The following is a 15,056-nucleotide window of genomic DNA, read 5'->3' as shown; positions in this document are numbered from 1 at the left end:
GAGGCTGGTGAAGGAACGACTGTTTCTAGCTGCTGTAACATAAGTGAGAAAAGGAACTAACCTGTTTCATGGACATTCTACAATTAAATGCAACAATAAATGGATAAAAAGATAAAAAAAATTTCATACATAAAAAAAAAAAATCACTGTGGTCCAAGAGGAATAAAATCTTTCAGGAAAATAATCCCCAGGAGGTCATAACAGTACCTCTGCTTCATCTCACCACTCTGTTGTTAATTATTTTACTAAAATAGCACAAAATGACGTGTTTTATACCATACATTATATATTTGCTGGGAAGAGGAATGATTCTGAAATTAAAGATTGAAATCAAGATTTCTTCGTGTCTCTTTATGGATGGATGGAGCAGTATTTTCTTTCACATGTCCAGTAAATACATTAATGTTTCACAGCTCAGTGTTTATAGGCCTACAGCTGACAGTGACATCCTGCAGTATCTGTGTTTATTCATCATTAATTCATGTAAAATGCTGAATAAGGTGAAATTTAAATCTATTTATTCTTAACCAGACATCTATAACTTGCTCCATAAACACACTACAAATTTTAATAATCAAGTTATAGTTTTTGCTTTTAATTTAGTAATAATATATTTCTGTAAAGTAAAACAGAAAGGTGGAGAAAAGGACGAGGTCCCACCGAGATTTGAACTCGGATCGCTGGATTCAAAGTCCAGAGTGCTAACCATTACACCATGGGACCGCGCACGTGCAAGCAGTATCGGAAGTGTTCCTTATAAATCTAATACATCCCGTCCGCGAATTATTTTTAAATTTAGTTAATAAATATTGACACTGTTAAATCGTCGGTTTTTAGAGATCAGTTAAAATACACAGATGCCTTTAATACATATTAGAGCTCGAATCACAAAATTTAACTCGGTAACGTTAGCGCGCTGGCTAGCTGGCGCATCCTGTCCTCGATATACATTTCCGGGACATTTTCTGGTGTATGTATCTGACATATATTAATTTTATACACTATATTTGTTGTATTTTTATTTATAATAACAGTCTGTAAGTTGTTTACAGTGAACTGTGGAATAACACTCCTGTTCAGTTTGGAGCATTGGACAGATTACAAGTCGTTTCACGGAATAACCGACAGATGGCGCTGCTCACAAGCGTTTCGCCTGTAGAATGTTGCTAGCATGTGTTGCTAGTTAATCCAATACGTCAACATGACCGCCATTTTGAAAAGGGCGGAAGCTGATGCTTGTAATGCTGTTCCTACGATAAACAGACAAAAATTGTAACTCGTTTTATGTTTGAAACAATTTTTTAAACCCTTTCTTTGGTATCATTTTTTGCACGTAATTTACGTTAAATAAATTATTTTAATGCTGATATTTTGATAAAGCTATAATAATACACTGCATCTTCAGTAACTTGTCTTTCTTTCTAGTAATGCAAATTTGTCAGTTTGAAAGTCGAGAAGATTTTATTAAATAATTTCAACCACAGTTGGGCAAAAAGTGAACCATCACTGGTCAAAATTGCCCGGTTTAAAGGATTTCAAAAATCTTTTTGGAGCTGAAAGAGTCGACTCTTTTATGAACTGAATCGACTCACTAAAAAGATCCGGAACTCCCAACAATAATACTCGGTTATTATTCTGAACAGAACTCTCTGTAAAACATTCTTCTGTGCCAAAACAAATCAAATATTAATAGGGTCATGATCATGATTGCACTGTGTCTGATTAACAGCACTAAAGAATCAGAAAAAAACATGAACACATTCATTCAATACTGTATATGACTCTTCTAATATAGGTCTAGAGCTCGAAGGATGGGTGCTGTGGAAAGCTACAGGAAGGAGCTTACATGACATGGTCATTGTCAGTGGTGATATGAATGCCAAAGTGGGAAATGACAACAGGTTTTATGAAAGCGTTATGGGCAAACATGGACTACACTAAGGTCACACATAGCCAGTTGATCCATGAGAAGCATGGCTGGGGCCTACCATGGCCATTCTGGCAGATTTTGGAGGTGATCCCGTGCATAAAATTGGGTGGAGTAAATATGCAAATGAAGCCACGGTAGCCGTGAGGATAGCGATGGAAGACACCGGTAAAACCAGTGGCAGCAGTGACGTACAACGATTTAGATTAGATAAAATTTTATTGATCCCTTTGGGCGGGTTCCCTCAGGGAAATTAAGATTCCAGCAGCATCATTACAGATAAACAGAGAAAAGAAATAGAGAAAACTTCTAGATAAATTAAAATAAATGAAGTATTTACATATGGGTCATTCCGTGTGAAATCATCAGATTTTCCAAAATCTTACCAGGTCACTGACTCGGATTCTCATGATTTTTTTTTTTTTACAAGTACCCACATATGTCTGATGAACACATGCAAAATATTTCTGCTAAAGTCCAAGTAGTTTTTTAGATATCATTTTTTTTAAATCAGGGTACTCACAATCCTATTTTACACTCGTGAATGCATTTTGAGCTTTTTTTTTTCATTTTTAAAAGGCATTATCTCAGCTAAAAATGCAGATATAAAGCTCAAATTTGGAATACACCCTATTTGGGCACCCCAAATACAGTAGTACATTTCAAAAATGGGATACAGAGCTAATTTTTCATTCTGTAGCATCACAAAAATGGCAGTTTGTCCATTCTCCCAAAAAATTACAAAATTTCAAAGAGCTGTACTAAAGAAGGGACTCAATGGATAATCTTCATATTGTAGAATACACATATATGGGGTACTAGTTATATGTGTGTAAAACATTGTGGTCATAACTTGAAGGGTTTTTGAATTATTGAGTCTTGAAAATTGAACATGATTGTAGAATGTCAAAAATAGGCCTCCAGTCTCTTTATGATTTGACCAGGTGGGCAAGTGCTCAGCCACTTCATAATTTTTTTGTGGAGAGCATATTGATATACCAACTTTATGTCAAAATTTTTTTATCTAGCTCAAATGCCTTCATAGTGAAAAAAATTTGCAAAGTAGGGTACCACAACATGGCGAGAACCAATTCTGAACCTGTATTTGCATATTCAGAAAGCAATATATCAGTTCTGAATGGAAGCATAAAGCTCAAATTTGGTATTTACAATATTTGGCACCCAAAAATAATGGATCAACTTTGAAAGACAGATTACTGAGCTTATTTTTTCTTTCATGGCATCATAAATTTAGCAATTCAATCATCATCGCAATATTCAATTGATATTATAGAAACAATATGCCTGGTAAAAAGAAAGGGTTTTTATTCTACAATTAGCATAAAATAAACATTAATAACCATCATCAGATTTACTTTGTATAATTACAAAAAACTGCAGAAATACAAAGTTTTTAACAGTACTTGACAGTACTTAAAATTCTTCAGCTTCAAATCCATATCCAAAGCTCCAAAGCACTGATCAATATATATATATGTGTGTGTGTGTGTGTGTGTGTGTGTATGTATATCATGTGTCTAATGGGAAGATTTTTCCAAGAATTTCACAGTAGTTTTCAACTTTTGAATTTCAGGAAAATATCTTTAACTTTTTTAAAGTCTGTTTCAGCAAGCTTGTATCACCTGCCACTCACGTCAGCTATCAGTGGTGCTTCTACGGGGCACATAATATGCTGGAATTCTTACAGCTGAGGGAATGTACAACTGGACAGCCAGCAATGTGGACAAAACACATTTTTTCTTTGTCACAACTCAGAATATTCAGGACAGTGCTTCATCTTTTTCACTTGACAAGCGCTTCAGCTCAACAAAGAAGGTGGCAAGTACTCGATCACATCACTCCTTCATACCCCAATCTGCTAATAAAATGGAAATGAGGAGAGTATCTGGAGATGATATGTACACTTCAGTTTACATAGGGTCAGAAATTGAACAGTCAACCAGCCAGCAGACACAAGATCAGCCTGCCACTCTGTCTGTTGATGTTAATCTTTACCAACCTGGAAGATACATTGCTTGTATTTATGATAATAGTTGGTATATAGGAAACATCATGCAAAGGAATGATGATGAACAGGATGTTTATGTTAACTTTATGAAAGAACACAGAGGAAACAAATTTTCTTGGCCTCCAGAAAACCAAAAGGACGAGTGCTGGGTGCCATTCCAGCATATTATGTGCCCCATAGAAGCACCACTGATAGCTGACGCTAGTGGCAGGCGATACAAGCTTGCTGAAACAGACTTAAAAAAAGTTAAAGATATTTTCCTGAAATTCAAAAGTTGAAAACTACTGTGAAATTCTTGGAAAAATCTTCCCATTAGACACATGATATACATGTACATGTATATATAATACATATATACAGTAGGTATAGAAATATATATATATATATATATATATATATATATATATATATATATATATATATATATATAGATCAGTGCTTTGGATATGGATTTGAAGCTGAAGAATTTTAAGTACTGTCAAGTACTGTTAAAAACTTTGTATTTCTGCAGTTTTTTGTAATTATACAAAGTAAATCTGATGATGGTTATTAATGTTTATTTTATGCTAATTGTAGAATAAAAACCCTTTCTTTTTACCAGGCATATTGTTTCTATAATATCAATTGAATATTGCGATGATGATTGAATTGCTAAATTTATGATGCCATGAAAGAAAAAATAAGCTCAGTAATCTGTCTTTCAAAGTTGATCCATTATTTTTGGGTGCCAAATATTGTAAATACCAAATTTGAGCTTTATGCTTGCATTCAGAACTGATATATTGCTTTCTGAATATGCAAATACAGGTTCAAAATTGGTTCTCGCCATGTTGTGGTACCCTACTTTGCAAATGTGGGTACTTGTAAAAAAAAAAAATCATGAGAATCCGAGTCAGTGACCTGGTAAGATTTTGGAAAATCTGATGATTTCACACGGAATGACCCATATGTAAATATTTCATTTATTTTAATTTATCTAGAAGTTTTCTCTATTTCTTTTCTCTGTTTATCTGTAATGATGCTGCTGGAATCTTAATTTCCCTGAGGGAACCCGCCCAAAGGGATCAATAAAATTTTATCTAATCTAAATCGTTGTACGTCACTGCTGCCACTGGTTTTACCGGCGTCTTCCATCGCTATCCTCACGGCTACCGTGGCTTCATTTGCATATTTACTCCACCCAATTTTATGCACGGGATCACCTCCAAAATCTGCCAGAATGGCCATGGTAGGCCCCAGCCATGCTTCTCATGGATCAACTGGCTATGTGTGACCTTAGTGTAGTCCATGTTTGCCCATAACGCTTTCATAAAACCTGTTGTCATTTCCCACTTTGGCATTTATATCACCACTGACAATGAGCATGTCATGGAAGCTCCTTCCTGTAGCTTTCCACAGCACCCATCCTATATATATATATATATATATATTTCTATACCTACTGTATATATGTATTATATATACATGTACATGTATATCATGTGTCTAAAGTTTTTAACAGTACTTGACAGTACTTAAAATTCTTCAGCTTCAAATCCATATCCAAAGCACTGATCAATATATATATATATATATGCGCACGGCACGGTGGTGTAGTGGTTAGCGCTGTCGCCTCACAGCAAGAAGGTCCTGGGTTCGAGCCCCGGGGCCGGCGAGGGCCTTTCTGTGTGGAGTTTGCATGTTCTCCCCATGTCCGCGTGGGTTTCCTCCGGGTGCTCCGGTTTCCCCCACAGTCCAAAGACATGCAGGTTAGGTTAACTGGTGACTCTAAATTGAGCATAGGTGTGAATGTGAGTGTGAATGGTTGTCTGTGTCTATGTGTCAGCCCTGTGATGACCTGGCGACTTGTCCAGGGTGTACCCCGCCTTTCGCCCGTAGTCAGCTGAGATAGGCTCCAGCTTGCCTGCGACCCTGTAGAAGGATAAAGCGGCTAGAGATAATGAGATGATATATATATTTCTATACCTACTGTATATATGTATTATATGTACATGTATATCATGTGTCTAATGGGAAGATTTTTCCAAGAATTTCACAGTAGTTTTCAACTTTTGAATTTCAGGAAAATATCTTTAACTTTTTTTAAGTCTGTTTCAGCAAGCTTGTATCGCCTGCCACTAGCGTCAGCTATCAGTGGTGCTTCTATGGGGCACATAATATGCTGGAATGGCACCCAGCACTCGTCCTTTTGGTTTTCTGGAGGCCAAGAAAATTTGTTTCCTCTGTGTTCTTTCATAAAGTTAACATAAACATCCTGTTCATCATCATTCCTTTGCATGATGTTTCCTATATACCAACTATTATCATAAATACAGGCAATGTATCTTCCAGGTTGGTAAAGATTAACATCAACAGAGAGAGTGGCAGGCTGATCTTGTGTCTGCTGGCTGGTTGACTGTTCAATTTCTGACCCTATGTAAACTGAAGTGTACATATCATCTCCAGATACTCTCCTCATTTCCATTTTATTAGCAGATTGGGGTATGAAGGAGTGATGTGATCGAGTACCTGCCACCTTCTTTGTTGAGCTGAAGCACTTGTCAAGTGAAAAAGATGAAGCACTGTCCTGAATATTCTGAGTTGTGACAAAGAAAAAATGTGTTTTGTCCACATTGCTGGCTGCCCAGTTGTACATTCCCTCAGCTGTAAGAATTCCAGCATATTATGTGCCCCGTAGAAGCACCACTGATAGCTGACGTGAGTGGCAGGTGATACAAGCTTGCTGAAACAGACTTTAAAAAAGTTAAAGATATTTTCCTGAAATTCAAAAGTTGAAAACTACTGTGAAATTCTTGGAAAAATCTTCCCATTAGACACATGATACACACACACACACACACACACACACACACACATATATATATATATATATATATATATATATATATATATATATATATATATATATATATATATTGATCAGTGCTTTGGATATGGATTTGAAGCTGAAGAATTTTAAGTACTGTCAAGTACTGTTAAAAACTTTGTATTTCTGCTGTTTTTTGTAATTAAACAATATTGTTTCTATAATATCAATTGAATATTGCGATGATGACTGAATTGCTAAATTTATGATGCCATGAAAGAAAAAATAAGCTCAGTAATCTGTCTTTCAAAGTTGATCCATTATTTTGGGGTGCCAAATATTGTAAATACCAAATTTGAGCTTTATGCTTCCATTCAGAGCTGATATATTGCTTTCTGAATATGCAAATACAGGTTCAGAATTGGTTCTTGCCATGTTGTGGTACCCTACTTTGCAAATTTTTTTCACTATGAAGGCATTTGAGCTAGATAAAAAAATTTTGACATAAAGTTGGTATATCAATATGCTCTCCACAAAAAAATTATGAAGTGGCTGAGCACTTGCCCACCTGGTCAAATCATAAAGAGACTGGAGGCCTATTTTTGACATTCTACGCTCATGTTCAATTTTCAAGACTCAATAATTCAAAAACCCTTCAAGTTATGACCACAATGTTTTACACACATATAACTAGTACCCCATATATGTGTATTCTACAATATGAAGATTATCCATTGAGTCCCTTCTTTAGTACAGCTCTTTGAAATTTTGTAATTTTTTGGGAGAATGGACAAACTGCCATTTTTGTGATGCTACAGAATGAAAAATTAGCTCTGTATCCCATTTTTGAAATGTACTACTGTATTTGGGGTGCCCAAATAGGGTGTATTCCAAATTTGAGCTTTATATCTGCATTTTTAGCTGAGATAATGCCTTTCAAAAATGAAAAAAAAAGCTCAAAATGCATTCGCGAGTGAAAAATAGGATTGTGGGTACCCTGATTTTAAAAAAATGATATCTAAAAAACTACTTGGACTTTAGCAGAAATATTTTGCATGTGTTCATCAGACATATGTAGGTACTTGCAAAAAAAATAATGAGAATCCGAGTCGGTGATGATTTCACACGGAATGACCCATAAACAAATATAAAAGAATAAGATATGAGGAAGGGAGGGGGCGCAGCAGGAAAGATGTTGCACATTATATTGCACATTGTCTGGTATTGCTTATTGTTAGGCTAGGCTACTGCTCCTTCCTGTCCTCTGTCCTCCTGTAACCCTTCCTCCCCCCCAGAGAGGAGTTGTACAGTCTGATGACGTGAGGGACAAAGGAGTTTTTGAGTCTGTTCGTCCTGCACTTGGGAAGGAGCATTCTGTCACTGAACAGGCTCCTCTGGTTGCTGATGACGGTGTGCAGAGGGTGACTGGCATCGTCCATGATGTTCAATAGTTTGTCCATAGACCTCTTCTCTGCCACCATCACCAGAGAGTCCAGCTTCATGCCGACCACAGAGCCGGCCCGCCTGATCAGTTTGTCCAGCCTGGATGTGTCCTTCTTGGATGTGCTGCCCCCCCAGCACACCACGGTGTAAAACAGGACACTGGTGACCACAGACTGATAGAACATCCACAGGAGTTTCCTGCAGATGTTAAAGGACCGCAGCCTCCTAAGGAAGGATAGCCTGCTCTGTCCCTTCCTGTATAAGTGTTTGGTGTTGCAAGTCCAGTCCAGCTTGTTGTCCAGCCAAAGCCCGAGGTACTTGTAGGAATCCACAGCCTCCACCTTGACTCCCTCGATCAGAACTGGTCGTGACCTTGGTCTGGACTGCCCAAAGTCAATGACCAGCTCCTTGGTCTTTGAGGTGTTGAGCTGCAGATGGTTCCTGTTGCACCACACAGCAAAGTCCCTCACCAAGCTCCTATACTCCTCCTCTCTGTCGTCACTGATACACCCAACGATGGCTGCGTCATCGGCAAACTTCTGAATGTGACACAGCTCCAAGTTGTAGCAGAAGTCCGCGGTGTACAGGGTGAAGAGAAGAGGGGCCAGCACCGTGCCCTGGGGTGCTCCAGTGCTGCTAATTACAGTGTCATAGGTGATGTCCTTCAGCCTGACATACTGCAGCCTGTCAGTGAGGTAGCTGGAGATCCAGGTAACCAGGCAGGGGTCCACTCGCATCCTGTTCAGTTTGTCCTGAAGCAATAGGGGCTGGATGGTGTTGAAGGCACTCGAGAAGTCCAAGAAGAGGATCCTCACTGTGCCATTTCCTTTATCCAGATGCGAGTGGGCTCGGTGTAGCAGGTAGAGGATGGCGTTTTCCACACCAACACCTGCCCGGTACGCCACAAAAGAGAAAGAAACCATAGATCAGCAAAAATTCATGAAGGCTGGTAGACGAATGGGAGAAAATCAACAAGAAAACCCGAAGCACATTCAGAGAGAGTAAAAAAAAAACAGCTAAGAGAGAGCAGACAAAAAGAAATGGATAGAAAGTAAAGCAGAAGAGACTGTAAGAAGTCAACACATAAAAACTTTATATGGGCTGAAAAAGACACTACGCAGTGAAAGACTGAGGCAAAGTTATAGACAGCAGCTACAGACAAAAATGGGAACCACATCAGTGACAAAAAGGATGGACAGAATACTTTAAAGAGGTGCTAGATAGAGAAGACCCAGATAATCCAATAACTGACAATGATGAATGTGGACGAGATGAAATGATTGAGGACATTTCAGTCAGTGAGCCATCTACAGGAGAAGTAAGAACAGTTACAACCCTGATTCCAAAAAAGTTGGGACAAAGTACAAATTGTAAATAAAAATGGAATGCAATAATTTACAAATCTCAAAAACTGATATTGTATTCACAATAGAACATAGACAACATATCAAATATCAAAAGTGAGACATTTTGAAATTTCATGCCAAATATTGGCTCATTTGAAATTTCGTGACAGCAGCACATCTCAAAAAAGTTGGGACAGGGGCAATAAGAGGCTGGAAAAGTTAAAGGTACAAAAAAGGAACAGCTGGAGGACCAAATTGCAACTCATTAGGTCAATTGGCAATAGGTCATTAACATGACTGGGTATAAAAAGAGCATCTTGGAGTGGCAGCGGCTCTCAGAAGTAAAGATGGGAAGAAGATCACCAATCCCCCTAATTCTGCACCGACAAATAGTGGAGCAATATCAGAAAGGAGTTCGACAGTGTAAAATTACAAAGAGTTTGAACATATCATCATCTACAGTGCATAATATCATCAAAAGATTCAGAGAATCTGGAAGAATCTCTGTGCGTAAGGGTCAAGGCCGGAAAACCATACTGGGTGCCCGTGATCTTCGGGCCCTTAGACGGCACTGCATCACATACAGGCATGCTTCTGTATTGGAAATCACAAAATGGGCTCAGGAATATTTCCAGAGAACATTATCTGTGAACACAATTCACCGTGCCATCCGCCTTTGCCAGCTAAAACTCTATAGTTCAAAGAAGAAGCCGTATCTAAACATGATCCAGAAGCGCAGACGTCTTCTTTGGGCCAAGGCTCATTTAAAATGGACTGTGGCAAAGTGGAAAACTGTTCTGTGGTCAGACGAATCAAAATTTGAAGTTCTTTATGGAAATCAGGGACGCCGTGTCATTTGGACTAAAGAGGAGAAGGACGAACCAAGTTGTTATCAGCGCTCAGTTCAGAAGCCTGCATCTCTGATGGTATGGGGTTGCATTAGTGCATGTGGCATGGGCAGCTTACACATCTGGAAAGACACCATCAATGTTGAAAGGTATATCCAGGTTCTAGAGCAACATATGCTCCCATCCAGACGACGTCTCTTTCAGGGAAGACCTTGCATTTCCCAACATGACGATGCCAAACCATATACTGCATCAATTACAGCATCATGGCTGCGTAGAAGAAGGGTCCGGGTACTGAACTGGCCAGCCTGCAGTCCAGATCTTTCACCCATAGAAAACATTTGGTGCATCATAAAACGGAAGATACGACAAAAAAGACCTAAGACAGTTGAGCAACTAGAATCCTACATTAGACAAGAATGGGTTAACATTCCTATCCCTAAACTTGAGCAACTTGTCTCCTCAGTCCCCAGACGTTTACAGACTGTTGTAAAGAGAAAAGGGGATGTCTCACAGTGGTAAACATGGCCTTGTCCCAACTTTTTTGAGATGTGTTGTTGTCATGAAATTTAAAATCACCTAATTTTTCTCTTTCAGTGATACATTTTCTCAGTTTAAACATTTGATATGTCATCTATGTTCTATTCTGAATAAAATATGGAATTTTGAAACTTCCACATTATTGCATTCCGTTTTTATTTATAATTTGTACTTTGTCCCAACTTTTTTGGATTCGGGGTTGTATAAAAACTGTACAAAATGGAAAATCACCAGGAATTGATTCCATCATGGCAAAGCTACTGGAGGCAGACGTTGACTTTTCAGCAATTAACATTCATCAACTACCAAAGGCAATATGGAGAGATGAGAAAATCCCAGATAGTTGGAAGAAAGGACTTATCATCAAGCTGGCAAAGAAAGGGAATCACAAAGAATTCAAGAGGCATCACTCTACTCTCCATGGTGGGAAAGCAGCTACTTGGCAGGGTTATTATTGATTGGATAAGAGGCGGAGTAGATAACAGGCTGAGGAAGGAACAGGCAGGATACAGGAAAGGCAGGGGCACAACAGAGCAGGTCTTCATACTTCATAACATCATCGAACAAGTAAATAAGTGGCAAGCAACATATGACTTTGACAAGGCTTTCAGTTCTATTCATGACGAACACCACTGGATCATCATGAGAAAGTGTGGAATACCAGACAGAATAGTGAAGATTTTCAGTGCTCTAGAGGAGAAGTAGGAGACTGGTTCAGTGTCAAAACCAGACTGAAACAAGGATGTAACATGTCTGGGTTTATATTTTTAATCATGATGGATTGGGTGATGAGGAGGACAGTTGGCAATGGTAAGAAAGTCATAAGATGGAAGTTAACACCGAAACTCGATGACCTAGACTTTGCGGATGATATATCCGTACTCTCCTCAACCAAACAACAAGACTAGATGAAGAAGCCAGATCAACACTGAGAAAACTAAAGTGATGCAAATAAAGACAAGGCAGGACATCAAAGATGTTTTTGGAATTTACTTCCCTCCGAGCTACAGCATGTGAAGAAGGAGGTGGTATGAAAGACCTTAAGAACAGGCTTTCAAAAACCAGGGATGCATTTATACGACTAAAGCGGATATGGAGCTTGAGCAACATCTTGAGTTGAGATTGTATAAGACACTCGTGATCCCAGTCCTATTGTATGGTTGTGAGATGTGGAAAATGAACAAGGGAGATAACAAAATGGTTGATGTGTTTCACAACAAGTGCCTATGAAGAATACCCAAAATACCTGGGCAAGATCACGTAAGCACAGATGAATTAGTAGAGAGAGCAAGTCTGAAACCATTGAGTGAGGAGATAAAGTGTTGGAGATGGAAGATGATTTTATTATGGCTGGCTTCTTGCCCAAACTAATAATTACATCATGAGTTTTTCTTTGGCTAATCAGACACAAGGTAGGCCATCACACTTGACTTGCCAGAGCAGTTGGGGGTTAGGTGTCTTGCTCAAGGGCACTTGAGCCAATCCTGCTGGTTTATGGTATCAAACCAACAACCCTTTTGTCTCAAAGCTGTTTCTCTTACCATTTGGTCATGGCTTCCCCTAAAGAAAGTTGATAGAAGATGATAGGTCACGTAATGAGGCAGGATCGGAACAACGACTGCAACTTGGCAAAGACCTGGGCCCCAGAAGGCAAAAGGAAAAACGGGAGACCAAAGGCAACCTGGAGATGGACAGTGGAGAAAGAGAGAGAGGAAATCTAGAGAGATTGGAAGTCCTGGAACGAAGTGCAAACAGTTGTGAGCAGCTGACAGGAAGAAGTGGAAGTGCTCTGTGAAGGCCAAGTGTGCCACGAGGCACGAAGCACATGGGTAACAGGTAACTCCTCTAATGCGGCTCCGAACATTCACCTCAAACAAAGAGTTGAATCGATTTGTTAGTGAACGACATATTTGGTTTGTTGGATGCAATACTAATTTATCCAAAAGTGTTGTTGAATTCTGGACTCTGATTGGTCAGAAGGTGTTGATTAGTTTTCTATAACAGTAGCTCTCGTTAATTTGCACTGGTGCAAATTGTTAATCTCGCTCAGGATATTTCTACTTTATCTCATCTCATCTCATTATCTCATCTCATCTCATTATCGCTAGCCGCTTTATCCTGTTCTACAGGGTCGCAGGCAAGCTGGAGCCTATCCCAGCTGACTACGGGCGAAAGGCGGGGTACACCCTGGACAAGTCGCCAGGTTATCACAGGGCTGACACATAGACACAGACAACCATTCACATTCGCACCTACGGTCAATTTGGAGTCACCAGTTAACCAAACCTGCATGTCTTTGGACTGTGGGGGAAACCGGAGCACCCGGAAGAAACCCACGCGGACACGGGGAGAACATGCAAACTCCGCACAGAAAGGCCCTCGCCAGCCACGGGGCTCGAACCCGGACCTTCTTGCTGTGAGGCGACAGCACTAACCACTACACCACCGTGCCGCCCATTTCTACTTTATTATTATTATTATTATTCCTAACATTATTTAGGACACTATTTCTCCCTCAGTTTTCAAACAGTCATCACCAAATTTCACATGAAGAATGCCTCTGGGCTGAACCACATTGCTATGACTTTTGGTGCTGATCTGGATCACTGAATCAGAATGATCCATGAAAAATGGGATTTTTTTTCAATCACTTATAACTCTGTCAATTTTCATGATTTTTTTCAATCAGTTTTTTTTTTATTTTGTTCAGCAAAATGACCTTCACCTTGACCTTCAGTTGATAAAGGTCAGCTAGCTCAAATTACTGTGACTTTAGTCCCAGTCTCTATCTAGTTTTCGTTATCATTTCTATAGTAACAGCTTGTTCACAGGGACGTGCACAGTGAACGCTCCATTGAAGGAAATGTTTACTTTAACGTTTATGGAAGGAGTCTCCAGTGTCAGCGCTTTGTAACAGATAAAGAGTTAAAGAGCTTATTATTTTCAGTAGACAGGATGATGAAGGAAAGACTGTTTATAACTGCTGTAACGTAAGCGAGAGCTGGAACTGAATCATTTAATGGGTGTTACATGACTAACTGTAACTATAAATGGATTTAATTTTAAAAAATTGTAATTGCGGACACTTTTCTGTGCTATAAAACAAATAAAACACTTAGGAATTAAAATAATAACCTTTGGAGTGTTATATTGATGTCACTGTGTGTACGCCTGAGTGATCACGTGACCAGCTGTGTGTTTGTAGTCGTGACCTGTGAAGGATGTTTTCTGTGCTATTTCTGTTCAAAGACTTCAAATGAACAATCAAACTCCACAAGCGACATTCTTTTCTCTTTTCCTGGACTTTTATTTTTCAATGTACAGCTGTGGCTTTAGTTCCCGAGGCAGTAAATCCACTACAAGAAGGGAGCTATGAAAAGAAAAAAGAATAAAACACATTCTCTGTTTGCTTCTTTCCCTCTAAACACTAATGATTAAACCAGCGTGAGCAGCTCTTCTCCAGCTCTTTCTGCTGAAGAGGGTGATGACAGACATGCACCAGTTCGGTTAGTTTCTTCACATTCCACTCCACACACTTCCAGGCTGCGTGATGATTGGCTGGCCAGCCTTGACCTTTAACCCACAGTGATGCAATCCCATTGTAAAGCTGTTTTCCCTGTACATTCCAGCATGCTGTTTGCGTTCTCGGCACGGTTCACGGCCTGTTGGTTCATATACACATGCTGAACACGCACACAGGAGATGGACAGAGGAGGAAAAAAAGTTTGTTTATTCACAAACAAATTTACCTTCTGATCAGGATCAGCGAGAGAACAGGTCCTGAAAAAAACAAAGCAAATTGCTTCATTTAACCAACACAAGATCAGAGTTTTTCCTGCATGTGCCATCATGTGAGCTTTACTTCATTTATCTATTTATTTGTTGTTTACATAACTTTTAACTCATTATGTTATAGATTAAAGTGCCTATAGCAGTAAAACACCCACATTCAGCCTGGATTATGATGATTTTGTCTCTTTTTGCTGCTTTATTGGCAGATTCCAGTGAAAATATTTTCACATTTACACCACTAACAGAAATTTAATATAAATATGCAGGTGAATATAGGAAATCCTGCGCTCTGATTCGTTGAGAAATTCTGATTATTACTCGATAA

At 39.0% G+C, this 15,056-nt stretch overlaps 1 non-coding gene across 1 annotated transcript; it reads right to left on the bottom strand.

Annotated features, from left to right (window-relative positions):
- Positions 1-651: 651 nt before the first annotated feature.
- On the bottom strand, positions 652-723 carry trnaq-uug (transfer RNA glutamine (anticodon UUG)). The gene has a single exon. It is a non-coding gene; the product is annotated as a tRNA-Gln (tRNA).
- Between the last annotated feature and the right edge of the window lie 14,333 nt (positions 724-15,056).

Source organism: Neoarius graeffei, chromosome 4, assembly GCF_027579695.1.
Source record: "Neoarius graeffei isolate fNeoGra1 chromosome 4, fNeoGra1.pri, whole genome shotgun sequence".
NCBI lineage: Eukaryota > Metazoa > Chordata > Actinopteri > Siluriformes > Ariidae > Neoarius > Neoarius graeffei.
The sequence above is the reverse complement of the archived record's forward strand: the minus strand, read 5'-3'. Positions and strand labels throughout refer to the sequence as shown.